General features: G+C 41.3%; 1 long non-coding RNA gene across 2 annotated transcripts in view; it reads right to left on the reverse strand.

Annotated features, from left to right (window-relative positions):
- The window catches only part of LOC109276499 (uncharacterized), a 51,244-nt gene that overhangs the window by 24,494 nt on the left and 9,850 nt on the right, over nucleotides 1-16,900 (reverse strand). For both annotated transcript variants that reach the window (XR_002084701.2, XR_002084702.2), the window contains exon 4: nucleotides 14,275-14,423. This is a non-coding gene — a long non-coding RNA (uncharacterized LOC109276499). The remainder of the gene's footprint in view (nucleotides 1-14,274; nucleotides 14,424-16,900) is intronic.

Consider the following 16,900-nt stretch of genomic DNA (forward strand, 5'->3'; position numbering starts at 1 on the left):
TCTTACCCCACAATCTCCGCCCCCCCCCAGCCCATTCTATTCTCAACACAGAAATCAAAGTACTTCTGTCAAAATGTACAGAAAACTACAAATAACAAGAAGAAAAAAGTTACATATACATGCACTATCCAGAGTCTCACTGTGCACATATTAATGTATTTTTTCCGTGTCTTTTTTCTGTGAATATTTTTAAACAGCTTACGCCACATGGAGCACAGTAATTGCCTTTCATTTTCTTGTAGCATAAGCCCAAATGTTAATAGGAAGTCAATTATACCAACTAATATTTATTAAGAAAAACATTTGCCATTCATACTGTCCTCCAGCGAATCTAGATCTCCCCTTCTTCCTTCAGCCCCAGATCAAGAGAGGCTACCACAGAGCAGCAACTTGGTTGGATTGCTTAAATCCACTGCAAATTTTTTGTTTTAAATTGTTTTCTGGTGTTATGCCCTCAGCTTGTAAAAGAGATAGCATTTTTAATATGAGATTTGCTGTCGTGTTTGCAGTAAGGACATGATTGGGGTCTTGTCCACTATTTCAGGTGATGTCTCCTGTAAGAGGCCTCAAGAGAAACATTCTTTTCATAGCTATTGCTAAAAAATGTTTTGCTCCTCAACAGAGAGCATGAGTTTTAAGAAAACTCATTGACAGTGCAATCCAGGTAACTCAATGTATTCTTTTCTTTTTATTGGCCACTAGAGACTAAAGCTTATGTCTAGTATAATAACTAGTATATATTATATGGTATTCTGTAGGGTATAGACCAATATTGCCTTTTTTTATATATAAAGTCTTTATTACAGGCAATACTGGTCCACACACAACATAGTACCAACAGTATAAGTTTAATCTTTCAAAATCATCAGTTAGACAACAAAAGACCAAAAAATAAAATTTGAGTCAACTGATTATCTTAAAAATATTCTCAACGCACATTATCCTCAGTTCCCTTATTAATCATAAAACATACAAGTACAGAAAAGTACCTCATTTAACATATATTAGTGCTTCATACCAGCCACCATGTAGAAATTTATAGCATAAATTTGTGTCCTAAACTTTTATCTATCCTTGTCTCATTCTATCCTTATTTCCTCTTTCCCTTGACTCTCTGTATAATTATAATTATGTATAATATTCATGCATTTACAGGCACATATATCCATATAAAATGCATATGTATACATATATTTCTACAATGCACTATCTCTTATGGTATAGTAAATTTATAACATTTTTGGAATGAGAAAAGGTCTCAATAAGCAACTGTTGTACAGATAAGGAGGCAGGGCCAGTCTGGAGACAGGGAGACCAGGTAGAGAAGTATGGCAAAGTGACGGGCAATGCCAGTTTGACCTAAGGCCACAAATGTTCAGATGCACGCAAGGAAATAGAATGAGAGATATTTGTAAGGCAGAAACATCTCAACCTGATGACTGGTTAGTTGGGATGGAAGGAGAAGTGATCTTGAGGTTTCTGGCTTAGACTGTAGAGTTACCAGTTGGGGCAGGGAGTGTTCTGTGAGGAAGCGTGAAGCACTCATTGTTGAACACATTGATCTGAAGGAAACTGTCCAGGACAGCTGGATGGAGATGTGAAGCCTTCTTTACCACTCCACAAATTTACGTTGATGTTCATTTGCTCCCACTACTTTTCTCTGCCTGGAAAACAGTCACTTTTGCTTCTACTACTGACCTAATTTGAGCCATCTTTGTGGGTCCAGTTGAGTTCCTAAACTTCCAAGAAGCGTCTTTGTTCACTTCTTTCTTCTGACCTCCAATAGCTCTTATTATTAGGATTCCACTCAGAGCAAAGGTGTGAAGTTGCCCCATGTTGCTCTTGTTCTAGGTCACAGGTGAAAATCACCTACTTATTCATTGAATGAATATTTAGTGGGAACCATCCACACATCCTGGCTAGGTGATGAGCACACAGGTGACTCAAGCATGGGGCATGATCCTGGGTGTCCACTGGAGGAGGAGACAACACACACTATATAAACAAGTCCCTGTATGCCTCCTGAGGGCACACAAGCTCCATTCTCGTTTTTATACTTTCTCATGGTGGCAAGCTTGCTCAGGTTACACACAGAGCCAAGCTTCAACAAATAGCATATCAACTGGTAGATTATTGATTCAAGCTGGCAGAAGAGAAAATCCATAGCAAACCTTGGTGGATCAAATCTGATCTTTTTTGAGCCACCAAGATTCCCTTATACAATTTGAGTCATGACAGTTAATAATGCAGCCCCCATCCCTAAAGTGTGGCTTTTATCTGCTTGGCCACGTTAGGCCGGCTCCTGTTGCTCAAGCCCGGGAGAGGCAAAATCTCATCTGACACTGACGTGGCCAGCAGGTTTTTGCTCTTGCAGAGTGGACCTCGTTTTTACTAGTAGCCAACAGGAATTAGAGCCATGGCAGTAAGGACTGTCTCTACTCAGATACATAAAGCAGGTGAGGTGACTTAGTAGCATTTCACAAGGTACTGAACTGGGAGTTGGGAAGAGTTGTCTTCAGGCACTGAATCTACCCTTAACTAACTGCTTTCACTTGGGCCGGTGGCAACCTGCCCTAATTCATAAAAGAAGGTAGCAGGGAAGGTGATATTTCAGAACTCTTTCAGCTCTTTTTCTTCCGTTTTGTTTTGTGAGATTAAAAGAAAAAAATGTCTGTGGTTAAGAGTTTTCCAGAATGACGGTTACTCAGAGTGAGGTCTCTGAGTGCTCCAAGCACATCAATGGGAAGATCTAGATATAGAAACTACCAGGTTTAGAAGTTAGGCAATATTCGGGTGTTGTCTTGGAGAAACTCTTCCACTGCATGAGAATGATTTATCCAGAAAGGACAATGTGCCTGGGTTGAGGTGGTGTCCTAAAGTCTCAACACCTCCAGCTTATTGCCTGGAGCATGAAGGTGTGGCTGAGAGTCTTCAACAGGGCAAGATGGAGAAAGCTCTAGGCCCGAAATGAAAGACGTCACTCCTGGTCCCACCACTTGCTGCTGATGGAGCTTGGGACAGAGTCTGAGATCTCTTTGACCTCAGTCTCTTTGCTTAAAAAAATAAGGGTTTCTCTTCAATTTCCTGTCTACCTCTAGCATCCTATAACCTCTTGTAAACTGCATGCACGTGTGGGTATGTGTGTGGCTTGCAGCAAATGCTTTGTTTAAAATTGCAAGTTCTTTTAGTGTTCATAATGACAGTGTCTGACGATTTCTAACATTCTGGAAACAAACAGCTTCTTGGCTTTCTTCAGCACACCACAGAGTTGTGACAAGCACGCAGGCTTTGAAGCTGAGAGACCTGGGCTCACAATCCACCACTGCCACCTCTTAACGGTGTGGCTCTGAGCAAGTTACTTTATAATATCGCTGGGGTACACTTTTGCCGTGAGGAGGGCCTGTACAGAGCGCCTGGTACATAGTCCATCTTTACTCACTGGGTAATTCTCCCATTGTAATGTCTGCAGGATTTATAAAAACATTTGAGTCTACTAATCAAATGGCTAATGGATGAACAGTGCTGTCATAGTTTGATGTATTCCACAAGATAATGAGGGAACAGTGTCTTAATGTAGGAGATAAAAACAAATGCACAAACTCGACAGGCTCCGTTTCTTCATTTATGAAATCAGGGGCTGTACCAGATTATTATTAAGACCTCTTTATGAGTTTACAATTTTGGCTTATAAACTGGATCTGGATGTAATTTCAAAGCAATTCAAAGAGATAAGTTTCAAAATGGGGTTTTAAGACTAGCATCATCATTGCAATACATTAAAGTATGACTACTTTAGAGGACAGTGTTCATTTGGATGTGTAATTCGAGTCAGATTATTTTAATACTATTTATTGGATGCTTACTTTGTTACATTCCAGTGGCTTGGTTACTTTTGTAGCCACACCTCAGACATGTGGGAAGAACAGGAAAAGATGGAGGAAGAGATGGAGACAGAATGAGGTAGCAGGTCAGGACAAGAGCAAGGACCAGGCAAGGCTGGTGGTGTTTTCGGGCCGAACAATGCCTCTTGCATACGGTAAGTCGTACTTTATGCCGTTGTTCCTGAAAGTAGCTTAGACGCACTTGTAACTTGACTCATATTCTATTGAAAACACTTCCATGACAAAACTTGTTGTCAAAAAGATGTTATTCCCTAATTCTAAATCTATATTGGATCTGCTTAAAGGAAAGTTCAATTCTAGTTCTTTTCCTGGAGAGGAAAAGTGATGTCAAGCTACCCTGATGAGAGCCCGGTGTGGGAACAGCTTGTCTGGCCTCCTGGGCTCTCTGGGGGAAAGTAGATGGAGAGGAGGAACAGATACATATTCCAGAACTGGACTTTGAATGGGACTTTGGCCAAACTTGGCCCAATTTCTCAACTGAGAGAAAGCACTGACCAAAGCTGAATGCTGACTCAAAGCCAACTTGCTCCGGACACATTGTCCTCTGCCAGGCAAGCTCAGTGCCCTCTCCCCAAAGCACTTATCCAGCCAGGGGGAGGCAATGCCGGGAGCAGAAGCTCCGCTGTTCCCCCCTTCCTTACTGCCTGGTGCCAGCTTTTGTGGAGCTCTCATGACTAGGGGAGGGGTGGGGGGAGGGAGAGCGAAGGAAAAGAAGGGCAAGTGGAGAGAGAGGAGATAAGGCCACCCATGAAGATGCATGGTGAGAGAAAGCCAGGAAAAGCCAGGAGGGAGTCACCGCAGGAAAAGAAAGGAATCTGAACAAACTTGGGGACTAAGGGAAAAGTGAGGAATGGTTTCAGGGAAGCCTCATGAACATGATGGAAAACAAGGAGGAAGGGAAGGGTCCCAGGATGGAAAGAGAGTTGGGAAGAGATAGCAAGGAATTGGATCAAGTCAGAGCTCCTTCAGGTGCTGACCCAAACCTCAAGTTCAAACCTTCTTGATTTAGAAAAATGTCCTGTGATTAACTCTTCAATACGAAGCCCAGTGTATAGGAATTTCCTTTAACTGTTGCTTCTTTACATACTTCTGGAATGACAACGAATTTAAGCATGATAGCTCATTTTCCAGGAAGATTCATGGCAGGATTTCTAATTCTGCAGAGACTGCATTTGCAGAAGTTGTAACAGGAATGGCATGCTGAAATGTTGGTGGGGGTGGAAGAGGGGGAGGGGTTAATATTCAAAGTGAGGTTGGCATTCATTTTGAAGTCACTGCCTTAGTTTCAATAGAAATATAAGGAATCAAAGAACCACATTACTGGGCGATCAAGGTTCTAATGTCCAACATGCCCTGTCCTGGGGAGGACACAAACACATGGGACTCATGGCTAATTCAAATGTCCACTCAGTACCCCATTTGTCCAAGCAGTTATGTCAGAGAATAAGATTGTACAAAGTGAATCTTAATTCTTTCACAGTAGCTGTCTTCTAGAGGTAGACTCTTCAGGCTGAAGAAACAAAGAGCAGAATCAAATGGCTGATGTAACCTACACCTTATGTAAACAACCTCTGGGAGATAAACAAAAGTAAGAGGCAACACCTGTAATTGCTAAGTCACAGGATCGGCCAATCCAATTCCACCGTGGACATAAACAGCCTCTATCAGCCCTACAGATAACACCCCCAGAGCAGCTGATTCTTCTTCCCAGAGGGGTGTGCACACTTGGACCTATGAACCTAATCATTTAGTAATTATTCATTTAATATCTGTCTTCCTCTCCAGACTTAAGCCTGTTGAAGGGTTTCACAGCTCAACAAACTGGAGATGCCCAACAAATCTTGGTTATCTGACTACAGATACCACACCAGTGAACCACACAGAAAATGTGTTTCTTACTCTGTTGTGGTTAATTTATTTTTTAAAAAATTTTTAATGTTTATTTTTATTTTAGGAGAGACAGAGCATGAGTTGGGGAGGGGCAGAGAGAGAGAGAGACATACACAGAATCCGAAGCAGGCTCCAGGCTCTGAGCTGTCAGCACAGAGCCTGACGTGGGGCTCAAACCCATGAACTGTGAGATCATGGCCTGAGCCAAAGTTGGACACGCAAGCAACTGAGCCACCCAGGTGCCCCTTGGCTAATTTAAAAGAAGTGACATAGGGGCGCCTGGGTGGCGCAGTCGGTTAAGCGTCCGACTTCAGCCAGGTCACGATCTCGCGGTCCGTGAGTTCGAGCCCCGCGTCAGGCTCTGGGCTGATGGCTCGGAGCCTGGAGCCTGTTTCCGATTCTGTGTCTCCCTCTCTCTCTGCCCCTCCCCCGTTCATGCTCTGTCTCTCTCTGTCCCAAAAATAAATAAAAAACGTTGAAAAAAAAAATTAAAAAATTAAAAGAAGTGACATAGAAAGTGGAAAAGCCCTTGATATCAAGGCAGTAGCTCTGCTCGTGCCCCAGCTCTATTATTAACTTGCTGTACAGCTTTGGTCAAGTCACTTCCCCATCTTTATCCCTGACTTCTTTGCTGTGAAACATGCCCAGATTAGATTCAATTACCTCTGAGCAATCCAGCTCTAATATAGTCTGTGATTCAGCTTCCCTATAAAGTGGACAGGGGAGGTTTATTTCTGACCACAACAGAACATGAGGAACTCATAAAAATGCCAAACACCACCTAAAGGAAAAGTGGGAACAAGATTTTGTATGAAATATGCTAGGGTTGCATGATGCAAATGTTTCTTTTGTGAGAGAAGGAAGGCCATAGGATATGATTACTTAATCTACCACCAAGCTTCCTGGGCAGCTCTGGCCAAGCTAAAGATACCTATCACTCTTGTTCAAGGTCCATTTCCTACTGAGATGTCACATTGTTGAATTATTGTTGAGTTGAAGTCCAAAAGGGGAAATATTTTGCAATCTAGGGTTGGACCCTGGAGCTATACAATCATGATTACTGATACAGAGTTTCCCAGAAATACTCTGTGCACCAGGGCCACACTGAGGAGCCCTCAGGTTTCAGTGTGCCATTTTGTGAGCTTACTCCACTAGCGGTGTTGTGTTCCATGAACATTTCCCAAACGAGGTAGTGAAAAGATTTCGTTTTGCCTCTTGTTGGACCATTTCTTTTCTTTAATTATATATGAAATAAAGTTTTAAACAAGACTCTTCTTAACAGCTCATTTTAAAAAGCACTTTAGGAATAAGGTCATATTTGTCTTCACATATTTGTCCCCCTGTGATGAGCCAGGGGATAATAAGCCTGGAGCTTCCTGAATCTTAACACAGATGCTGTTAAAACTCCCACCACCCCAACAGTGTTCTTCTTTGCAGTGGTGTTGGTACACTTGTAATTATGGACCTAATCATTTATAATAATGGCGATAAAAGGAATTATAACATGATGTGTTCAAAGATGCCTGGATAGGCATTCAGAAACCCCACTTTCCCACCAATTAGTGTATGACCCTGAGGAAGTCCCTGTCTCTCTGAGACTCAGTTTGTTTCCCTGTGAATGATTCAGCCTGGTGCCCAGAAGCTCCAGGTTCTATGGAGAGCCTCTGAAGTTAAGGTGAGAGGCAGGGGAAGAGGAGAAGAACCAAGAAGCATATGGGCTCTGGTTTTCTGTAGCAGAAGGTCATTCTTGTCTTTTATGTGTTCAGAGGCTGCAAAAAATTTCACTGAAGAAAGGATTCTTCTGCTTATAAAGAGTTTGAAAAGCACAGGATTTGATGATCTCTAAAAAAATACCTTCTGAGTTCATGTTCACATAAATTTATGAACTCAGGTATATGAACACACACATTTGCACACCCTCTCTCCACAATGCAAAAAACCCAAACTGGTTAATGTCCGATGGATCATGATGAAAAAGAATCCTGGTGTCATTTTTTTTTTCATGTTACTGACCCCCAGGCCAACCCCAGGTGGAGCCGGGAATTGGGGAAGCACTGCATTTGACTGAGTCTTCAGTTGAAAACTTAGTTAGAATTAGAACTTTAACTTTTAGAAGGGAAGCTTAGAGCTCATCTGTCTACCCCTTCACTTTGTACAGGAGAAATCCAAGGCCTAAAATGTGAATGACTTGTCCAAGTTCATGTAACCAGGTTGATGGCAAAATCATCATCAGAAGCCAGGTCTCTAAATCCCAGCCCTTGACCCTTCCCAGTGCACTATGCTCTTGGAAAATGAAAGAACCACAAATGGGATGTATAGATATCTTCTGTTGGTGATCCAAAATAAAAATAGTCTTCATTTGCCTCTGTGGTATAGGTTGATCTTTAGATTTATCAAGACCCCCCCAAAAAAACCCAAAACAACAACAACAACAAAACAGTGCATGCACACACACACACACACACACACACACAGGCACTTTGCCAAGAGGGATAGGGGTAATGAAAAATCCTTGGCAACTGGATACTTCAAAGCTTCAGAGGGTTTATCTAAAGAAGACTTTGAATAGAGTACAATGTTTTATGGGTTCTCCTAATCCCCAGTAAATGTGCCTTGCTGAATAAGCAGAAACATTTTTAATGACTACTGGAGAGTTATAGACCCAGATCTGTGACTGTGTGTTAGAGCTCTGTTTCCTAGGACCTTTAGTCTCCTGCATCACAAACCTAGAACATCCTTTAATCTCATTTTAGCCTCACAGTATCCCTGGGAGGAGTGTCATATGTGAGTCCAGAACCTGTTCTCCAGCTGGGAAGTGAGTGTTGGGTGAGCATCAGAGACAGGCACACTTTGTTGAGTTCAGGCCAGGAGGGGGATCCCACATCCAGGGAAGCTCAGGGGGATCAGGTCATGATGTGGGAGACTAAAAGTGTAGAAGAAACAGAGGCCCAAGGCCCTGTGGTTCAAGATTCTGGGAAGGAGACTAAGGGCAGAGAGAGTCCTGGATGCTGAGGGGCTCTGAGGGTGGCAAAGCCAGTAAGCTCTTCCTCCCTTGCTCTGTTGCTATTCCTGCCTGTCCTACTTCTGGGGCCTCAGGCCATTCCATTTGAGGCAGCAACTTCAGCGGGGTTGGAATTATAAGAATTTATCCACTATGTTAGAGCATACACTCTATGGGTGTAATGAGCAAATGGGGGCATTTGCAGGGCAGGTAAGACTTGAGTCTAGGCTACAAAGTCAAGCACTGTGGCTTTCTGAGGTCCCTTTCAAGGCTCACACTGGATCTTTTAAACTTACTCTCCCTTTTGAAGCAGTTCTACTTTTGAAAAATTCATGTCATGTTCTCAGTATCATCTCCCTCTTGACAATTAAAACTCCTTTTTAGGAGATGGGGGGGTTAATTGTCACTTGACCACTGTATAGATTGATGTGACACACCAAAGCAAGCCCAGCGTGGTTCAGCAAAACCTACCAAAGAGCAGAGGATAATAAAAGGTAACAAACACAGAGCGTGAAGTGAAATAAAGCAGAATTGCTGTTGTCTCTACCTTCTGCAGCAAAGGAAACAAAACAGGAATTGAGAAGAGTCAAGGTTAGGATGGGCCTGGCCTCTTCCAAGGCTATATCTGTAAAAAAAATGCTAGATGATGGAGTGAAAATTCAGGAAGAAGATAGACACACTTTAAAAATATATAGTAAGTTCCAAAAATGATTCATGCAGGACATCTGACATTTTTAGTGGACATTTGAAAGAAAAATCAGAAAAATGACAACATCCTTCTACCTGAAGTGAAAATAACTCATGTGCTTTCTTCTGACCTCAGGTCTGGTAAGTCTTTACCCTGCAAAATGGGGTAGAAGAAAAATAGCTGTGAGTCATATCCCATGCTGAAAGCTGAAAGATTTTCAAGACAAGAGAAGGTTATTGGAAGGCCCATAGCTCAGAAATAAAAGGCAAACAAAAACTTTGGTCGTGAAAAAAGAGGCAGAGACTGCCTGGGGAAAGACAGACAAGAGGGTAGTGAGAGAAAGTGAAGGGGGGTCCACATAGAACACTTTTTATCAGCCAAGGAGCATTCACATGAGGGTACCCATAAAGGCAGTAAGGCTCCACACTTGCATATAAAGCAAGAAGAATGATGAGATATACAGAGCCTGCATCCAGCTTTCCATGCCTCACCATAACCCTCCCCAAAGCCTAACATTGAGAACATCCTTGAAGTTCTGGGTATGTGCAATCTTGGGCCAACCACTCACATTACAATAACTAAGATTTTCAGTGTGGATCTTAGGGAGGCCTAGGGAAGCATATCTTTTGTTAGGAGAGGAATCCAGAGAGATTTGGCAGATGTGCTATAATAAGGTTCACTTGCTGAGCATATGCTTTAAGGTCACTTACTGTAGAATCATAGGGCTCTGTGGGTTTGGAAGGTGGAAACATTAGGTATCTATTGTTGTATAACAAATTAAAAATTGTGACCCAACTCTATTCTGTCTACAAGCAACTCACTTCAAATATAATGATATAGTCTGGTTGAAAGTAAAGGAATGGAATAAGGTAGGTCATAGAAACACTAACCAAAGAAAAACAGAAGTGGCTATATTATTACTGGATACAGTAGACTTCAGCACAAAGAAAACTACAAGAGATAGAGAGGGGCATTATGTAATGATAAAAGGGTCAATCTACCAAGAAGACATAATAATCCTGAATGTGTATGCACCAAAAAACAGAGCTGCAAAATATGTGAGCAAAAACCAATAAAACAGAAAGGAGAAATAGACAAAGCTACAATGATAGCTGGAGACTTCAACACCTGTTTCTCTCTCAACAACTGAGAGAACAACTAGTCAGAAATTAGCAAAGATATATAAGAACTCAATAAGACATTAACCAACAGGATCTGACTGACATTTATAGAATACCACCCAACAGCAGAATATACTTTTCAAGTCCTCAGGTAACAGATATGTCTTTGACTGTTTTCATAGCACAAGCATATCTCACATACAGTTTATGTATCTTTATGTTTGACATAGGATATATTCTTCTATTTGTATATGAGTGAATAAATAGAGATATGAAGTTGCATATACATAAATTAATTTATTCAATTTGCATCCTTTCTTGTGTATCAGGGACTGTGTTAGATGCTTGGTTACATGAAGAACTCAGACAATCCCTGACCAGAATTACTTGGGGAGTCAGAGTTCTAGGTGGGATAAAAGTAGAGTGAATATTTGGAGTAATGTAGGGAAACAAAGGGATAGATTCCACCTGGTGTGGGTGCCAGGAAGAATAGAAAAGGCCTCAGGGAGGAAGTTTCACTTGTGTCAATTCTTGAAAGATGATTAAGTGTGATCTAGCAATCCTGAGACAACCAAAGTGATCACACCCCTCACACACACTCTTGTGCATACAGAGGGAGTGTGTGTATATATATACATATGTATATATATACATATATTTTAATATCCCAAGTAGCCATGCCAGCCTTGTAGCTGGGGAGCCCAAGAAAGAAAATCCACTGCACCTTCAGATCATTCCTATCTATCTCAGGAGATCTAAGTGAGGTGGGAAGAACCTTCTCCAAGTGCCTTCCTCATATCATTCCTCTGTTCTCTCTTCCAGCTGGTGAGCCCCAACAGCCATGGATCTTCCAAAGCTAGTGAAGCCAGGATAGACTTTCTGATAAACAGACATTTAAGTTCTTTACTAACCTTTTCCTGTAGGTTCTAGCTCTTATCCTCTGACTTGTTCCTCACAAGCTTCTGTCATTCTTATCAGTCAGGTTAGCTGGACACAGTTGAATATCATGTGTCCTTGTTTTGCTTGTAGAAAATAAGAGTCTGTTACATAACTCCTCCATCTCCACAGAAACACAGATGAGCCCCTTTTGTTTTTTGTGATGCTTTCAGAATCTTTGGAAAAATATTCCATAAATAAACAGATTCCAGGGCATTGGGGTACTTGATGGGAGGAAATCATCTATACAAAGAGTGAATTTTGTACAAATAGCAACTATGAAGGGGAAGATGATATCCATGGATACTCATTCATACTCCCAGCATAATATAGAGATCTGTTTATCCACTGAGTCAAACAAATAAACATACATATATTTCAAGGCTCCTTTTCCCTGCCTGTGGCTGAGGAGGAAGAAGGCTTTCATTTCTACAGACTCCCAGTCACTCCTGAGGAGCACACTCACATCATGTTTACGTATCACAGCCTTCCTGCTACTTCACCAAATGCCTCCTAGCCTTTGCTCAGTGAGCCAGCCGGGCTCCCAGAAAATCCTTCATTCTTTCCCAACTGTGCCTCCTAGGACAGATGTTCTCTATCAAGAACACCAAGTCCTGTCCTGAGGTCGTAGCCAGCAAAAACTCATGAGTGGCCCTTGCCTTTGGGAGATGATGTCATGCATTATGGAGATGTGTGCTACAGTCTTCCCCCCAAGGCAGAAGATAGCATGGACAGCATGGGGACTAGAGTGGGGGATTGGGTGAGCCATCCCCCTCTCCTGTGATGTGTGGCTGCAGTGCATAAGCTAGCCTGGGAGAACATCTCTTGTCCCAGTCATCTCCAGGAGAGGATTGTACAGCTCCTTGGACAGTTCCCAACGCCCTCTGCCTGCAATACATTCTTCTTAAGGTAATGCTGCAGCATAAGCAAGTGTTCTCTCCCATACTCGGCAGGCTTTCAGCATGGCCCCACCATCTGTACAGAGAGCAAGGTTTCACATGGCTGTGGCATCCTCCAGTGAGAACCCAGCAGTCTGGGGGAAAGCAGTATGAGCAGCAGAAAGGATGCCCCAAATCTGAGCACTCTACATGACAGGGCAGGCTTTGAGGGCCTTGCTTACTGTACGTACACTAACACACTTATATGCCCTAACAACACTTTGATGGATGCTAACATGCTCTGATTTCTGAGCCCACAGCCAACAGTAGTCAATCCTCAGGGGATCCTAGAGCCAGCAGGGACAGGCCTAGTGACATTGCCTAGCACACAGAGTGTACTCAATACATATTTGTTGAACAAAAGAATGAGCAAAGACATCAGAAAAGGCCCAGCTAACAGGAAGAGAGGGCTCTCCAAAACCACTGAATCTGCTAAAATTGATGCTCTTGTGCCTGAGGTCTATTAGGAGAAGGAAAAGAACTCCAAATTGCAAACTGCCTGGTTAGTGCTAGAAACTTAATTTATTATCTCAACTACTTACACAGTTATCCTGTGTAGTATAAGAACACATTTTACAGACAAGGACATGGAAGCACGGAGAAGTGGAGTGGTTTGCCCCAGGTCCTTCATCTAGGAAGAAGCAAGGCCTTGGTCCCAGCTCAGATCTGCCTCAAAGGCCTGTGCCCTTGACCATATTTTACTACCTCATTTTAGACATCACTTCAAACTGAGCTCTTCCTCTTCTCCTTCCTGGACCAATTCAACCCTCCACCTATCCCTCTGTGTTGTTTTAACAGATATCCAACTGGTGTCTCTGTTTCCAGTCTCTGCCCACCATCATTCCACGCATCATTTTTCAGGCTGTACCTGAGTAATCTTTATCAAACCCAATGCAGATCATGTCATTCACTGTTAGAAACCTCAGATACTCCTCACTGGCCTGGCACCCATGGTCCTTCCTGGCTGGCTCCAGGGTGCCCTTCCAGTGTCACCTCTGCCACTTCCCACAGCACTGCCCATTGCCTGACCATTCTTATGCTTTGTTTATGGGACTTGGGAAGCTTCCCCTTCTTCTCTCAACCCAAAAAACAGCACCCTGTCACCCATCACCACCTGCTACCAACATCACGTTTCTCCCTCTACCATCAAAATCCTCACCTTATCCATGACTCCTTCTTGGACTTGCATGGAACAGCCCCTGCCCTGAATTCCCACAACACAGCATATTTACTGAACATATTAAACTTAGTATTTAAGCATATTTTTTCCTTATAAGCATATATTTTCTATATGTTAGGTATTTTGCTTGATATAGTCCCAGTTCCTGGCATAGAGCCAAATACATAATTAATAATGACCAACAACAAAAAAGAATTAAATTACAATCTGAGAACTTCAAAAAAAATAATAATAACCAGCAAATGATAGAAAACAGTCCATACTCATAGCATTGGAGTAATCAGGTTAAATGCTGGTAAATTCATAGGAGTAATCAGGTTAAATGCTGGTAAGAATGCAGAGCATGCAATTTATTTTAGAATGACTTACATTCACGAACACTTGCATTTGTAAAAAGTGTTGGGCTTAAAAAAGGTAAAGTTCAATTTTATGGAAATATACTTCTATGGCACACCTCATTCCCCCTCAATTCCAGATGAATAAAGTCATTATTTTAAGTAGTAATGTGCACTTTAAATAAACTCCAGGCACTGGTCTATTAGTTCACAGGTGATCTCTAAATGACCAGAAAGATAGAATTTATATATACAAATTCTATAAATTCTATACACCATGTACCTTTTTGATGATCATCTCAGCAGGCAATCTGGATTTATTGGGATAGCCCTCCAATGGAGGCAGGCAGGCTAAGGAACATGTGTGATGTGGGCTGAGTGGTTCTTCAATGTATCACCTGCACAGCATGCTTTATGGCTCAGTTTCCTCAGCTATAGAAAGGACACAACATTGCTTATCAAACAGGATGATTTTAAAGCAACACAATTAAATCCTTTGGATTAGCGTCTCATTAAATTTGAATATGGATGGGATCTAGGGTGAAGTTTACTTTTGTACTATTCATAAAAGGAAAGGTTTAGAAAATCAAGAGCCATATAAACCACACTGCTGGGTGGAGGGATGTGAAAATATCTAAGCAAATAAACTGTCTTTAAGCCACTTCAAAGATTAGGAAAGCATTTATTTGCATATAGATGAATGATACGGCTGCCTCTGCCCGGAACCATTTTTCACTTTCCCCTTTTGCCTAACCAACTTTTACTTACCCTTCAAGTCATGCTTTAACTGTCACTCCCCATGGAAGCCTCCACTGACCCCTAGACTAAGTGACTCACTCCTATTATACTCTTAGATTACCCTACGTCCTCCATTATTTTAATTGCTTGTTTATTAACTGTCTTCCAGGCCAGGCAGCCAATTCCACAGGAACAGTAGTGGCAATGTCCTTAGCACTTCACACAATCCCTAGCACACTCCCCAAAAATGAGTCAATGATAGGCTAATTACAAATCAGAGGTTTCACTAAGACACTTAGCTGAAGGAGTCACTGAAACAGTCACACCTTTAACCATCCTCTCTTCCTCTCTTTCTCCTTCATCAACAATTTATCAAATGCCTACCTTGCCTCAGATTCCACGTTAGGTGAGGATGTAGACCCAATTTTCTGTGCAAAGCAACTCACTGCATCCCGTTTGTGTGTATGCAGAAGCCCCATAATGCTTTGCAGCACTTATCAATGGAGGTATTGTTCTCCTCAACTAGGTTGTAAGCTCCTAGAACTCAGAGTTGGGGTCTTAACCATCTTACATCACCAGAGTACAATGAGTGGCTCAGAGTAAGTACTTCATAATTATATATGGAGTAGTGAGAACATTTTTCATTCCCTCAAAAAGAAACCCATATCATTTGCAGTCATTTCTCACTTCTTACTATCCCTTCCCCTGGAAACTACTAATACACATTACGTCTTTCATATAAATAGAATCACAATGTATTGTCTCTGTCACATGCTTCTTTCACATAATATGATATTTTTAAGCCATGTTATAGCATGCATCAATATTTCATTCCCTGTTATTGCCAAATAATATTCCATTGTATGGATATACCGCATTTTGTTTATCTATTTGTCAATTGATGAACATTTCAGATGTTACAACTTTTTGGCTATTATAATCAATTCTTTCCTGAATATTCATGTGCAAGTTTCTCTGTAAAGATGTTTTTAACTCTCTGGATATATATCTAGGAGTGGAATTGGTGGGTTATATGGTAACTAATATTCTCAAAGTGGCTACACTATTTAATATTGCCACTAGCAAAGACCAAGGGCTCCAATTTTTCCACATCCTCATGAACATTTGTTATCATTTTTGTCATTTATTTTAGGCATCCTAGTGGGTGTGAAGTGGTATCCGATTGCAGTTTGGGCTTGCACTTCCCTAATGCTAATGATGTTGAACATCTTCATGTGCTCATAGCCATTTGTATATATTCTTTGGAGAAACGTCTATTCAAATCCTTTGCCCATCTTTAATTTTTTTTTAATGTTTATTCATTTTGAGAGACAGAGAGACAGAGCATGAGTGGGGGAGGGGCAGAGAGAGAGGGGATCACAGAATCGGAAGCAGGCTCCAGGCTCTGAGCTGTCAGCACAGAGCCTGACGCGGGGCTCGAACTCACAGACTGCAAGATCATGACCTCAGCTAAAGTTGGACACCCAACCGACTGAGCCACCCAGGTGCCCCTCCTTTGCTCATCTTTAAATTTGGGTTGTCTTTCTGGAGGCGTTGTTGCTTATTTCTTCTGGATAAATTTTCTTATCAGACACATGATGTGCAGTATTTCCTCTCAGTCTATGGATAGTTTTTCACCTTCTTTATGCTATCTTTTGAAGCACATTTTTTTTTTTTTTGATGAAGTCCAATTTATCTGTTTTTTTTTTCTTTTTTCATGTGTATGTTTGGTATCACAACCCATGGTCATAAAAATTTGCTCCTATGTATTCTCTAAGAGTTTCATAGTTTCAGCTCCCACATGTAATTATGTTCCATTTTGAATTAATTTTTGTACCTGATGTGAGGCAGAAATTTAACTTCATTCTTTTGCAAGTAGATATCTATTTATTTCAGTACCATTTGTTGAAAAGACTATTCTTTCTCTATGGAATGTTTTTACCATGTTTTTAAGAGAAATTAGAGATTCTTTAATAACACGTAAAAACAGAACCAAGGAAATAAAATTATTTACTACTAATGTAGTGTTGCTATATTTAGAAAATAAAAATTCAGGACATCTAGTTAAATTTGAATTTCAGGTAAATAATGAATAACTTTTTAGTATCAGTATGTCCCAAATATTGCATGGAACACACTTATATTAAAAATTATTTGTTGGGCCACCTGGG

This window comes from Panthera pardus, unplaced genomic scaffold (assembly GCF_024362965.1).
Source record: "Panthera pardus isolate Hobbes unplaced genomic scaffold, ASM2436296v1 HiC_scaffold_15, whole genome shotgun sequence".
Taxonomy (NCBI): domain Eukaryota; kingdom Metazoa; phylum Chordata; class Mammalia; order Carnivora; family Felidae; genus Panthera; species Panthera pardus.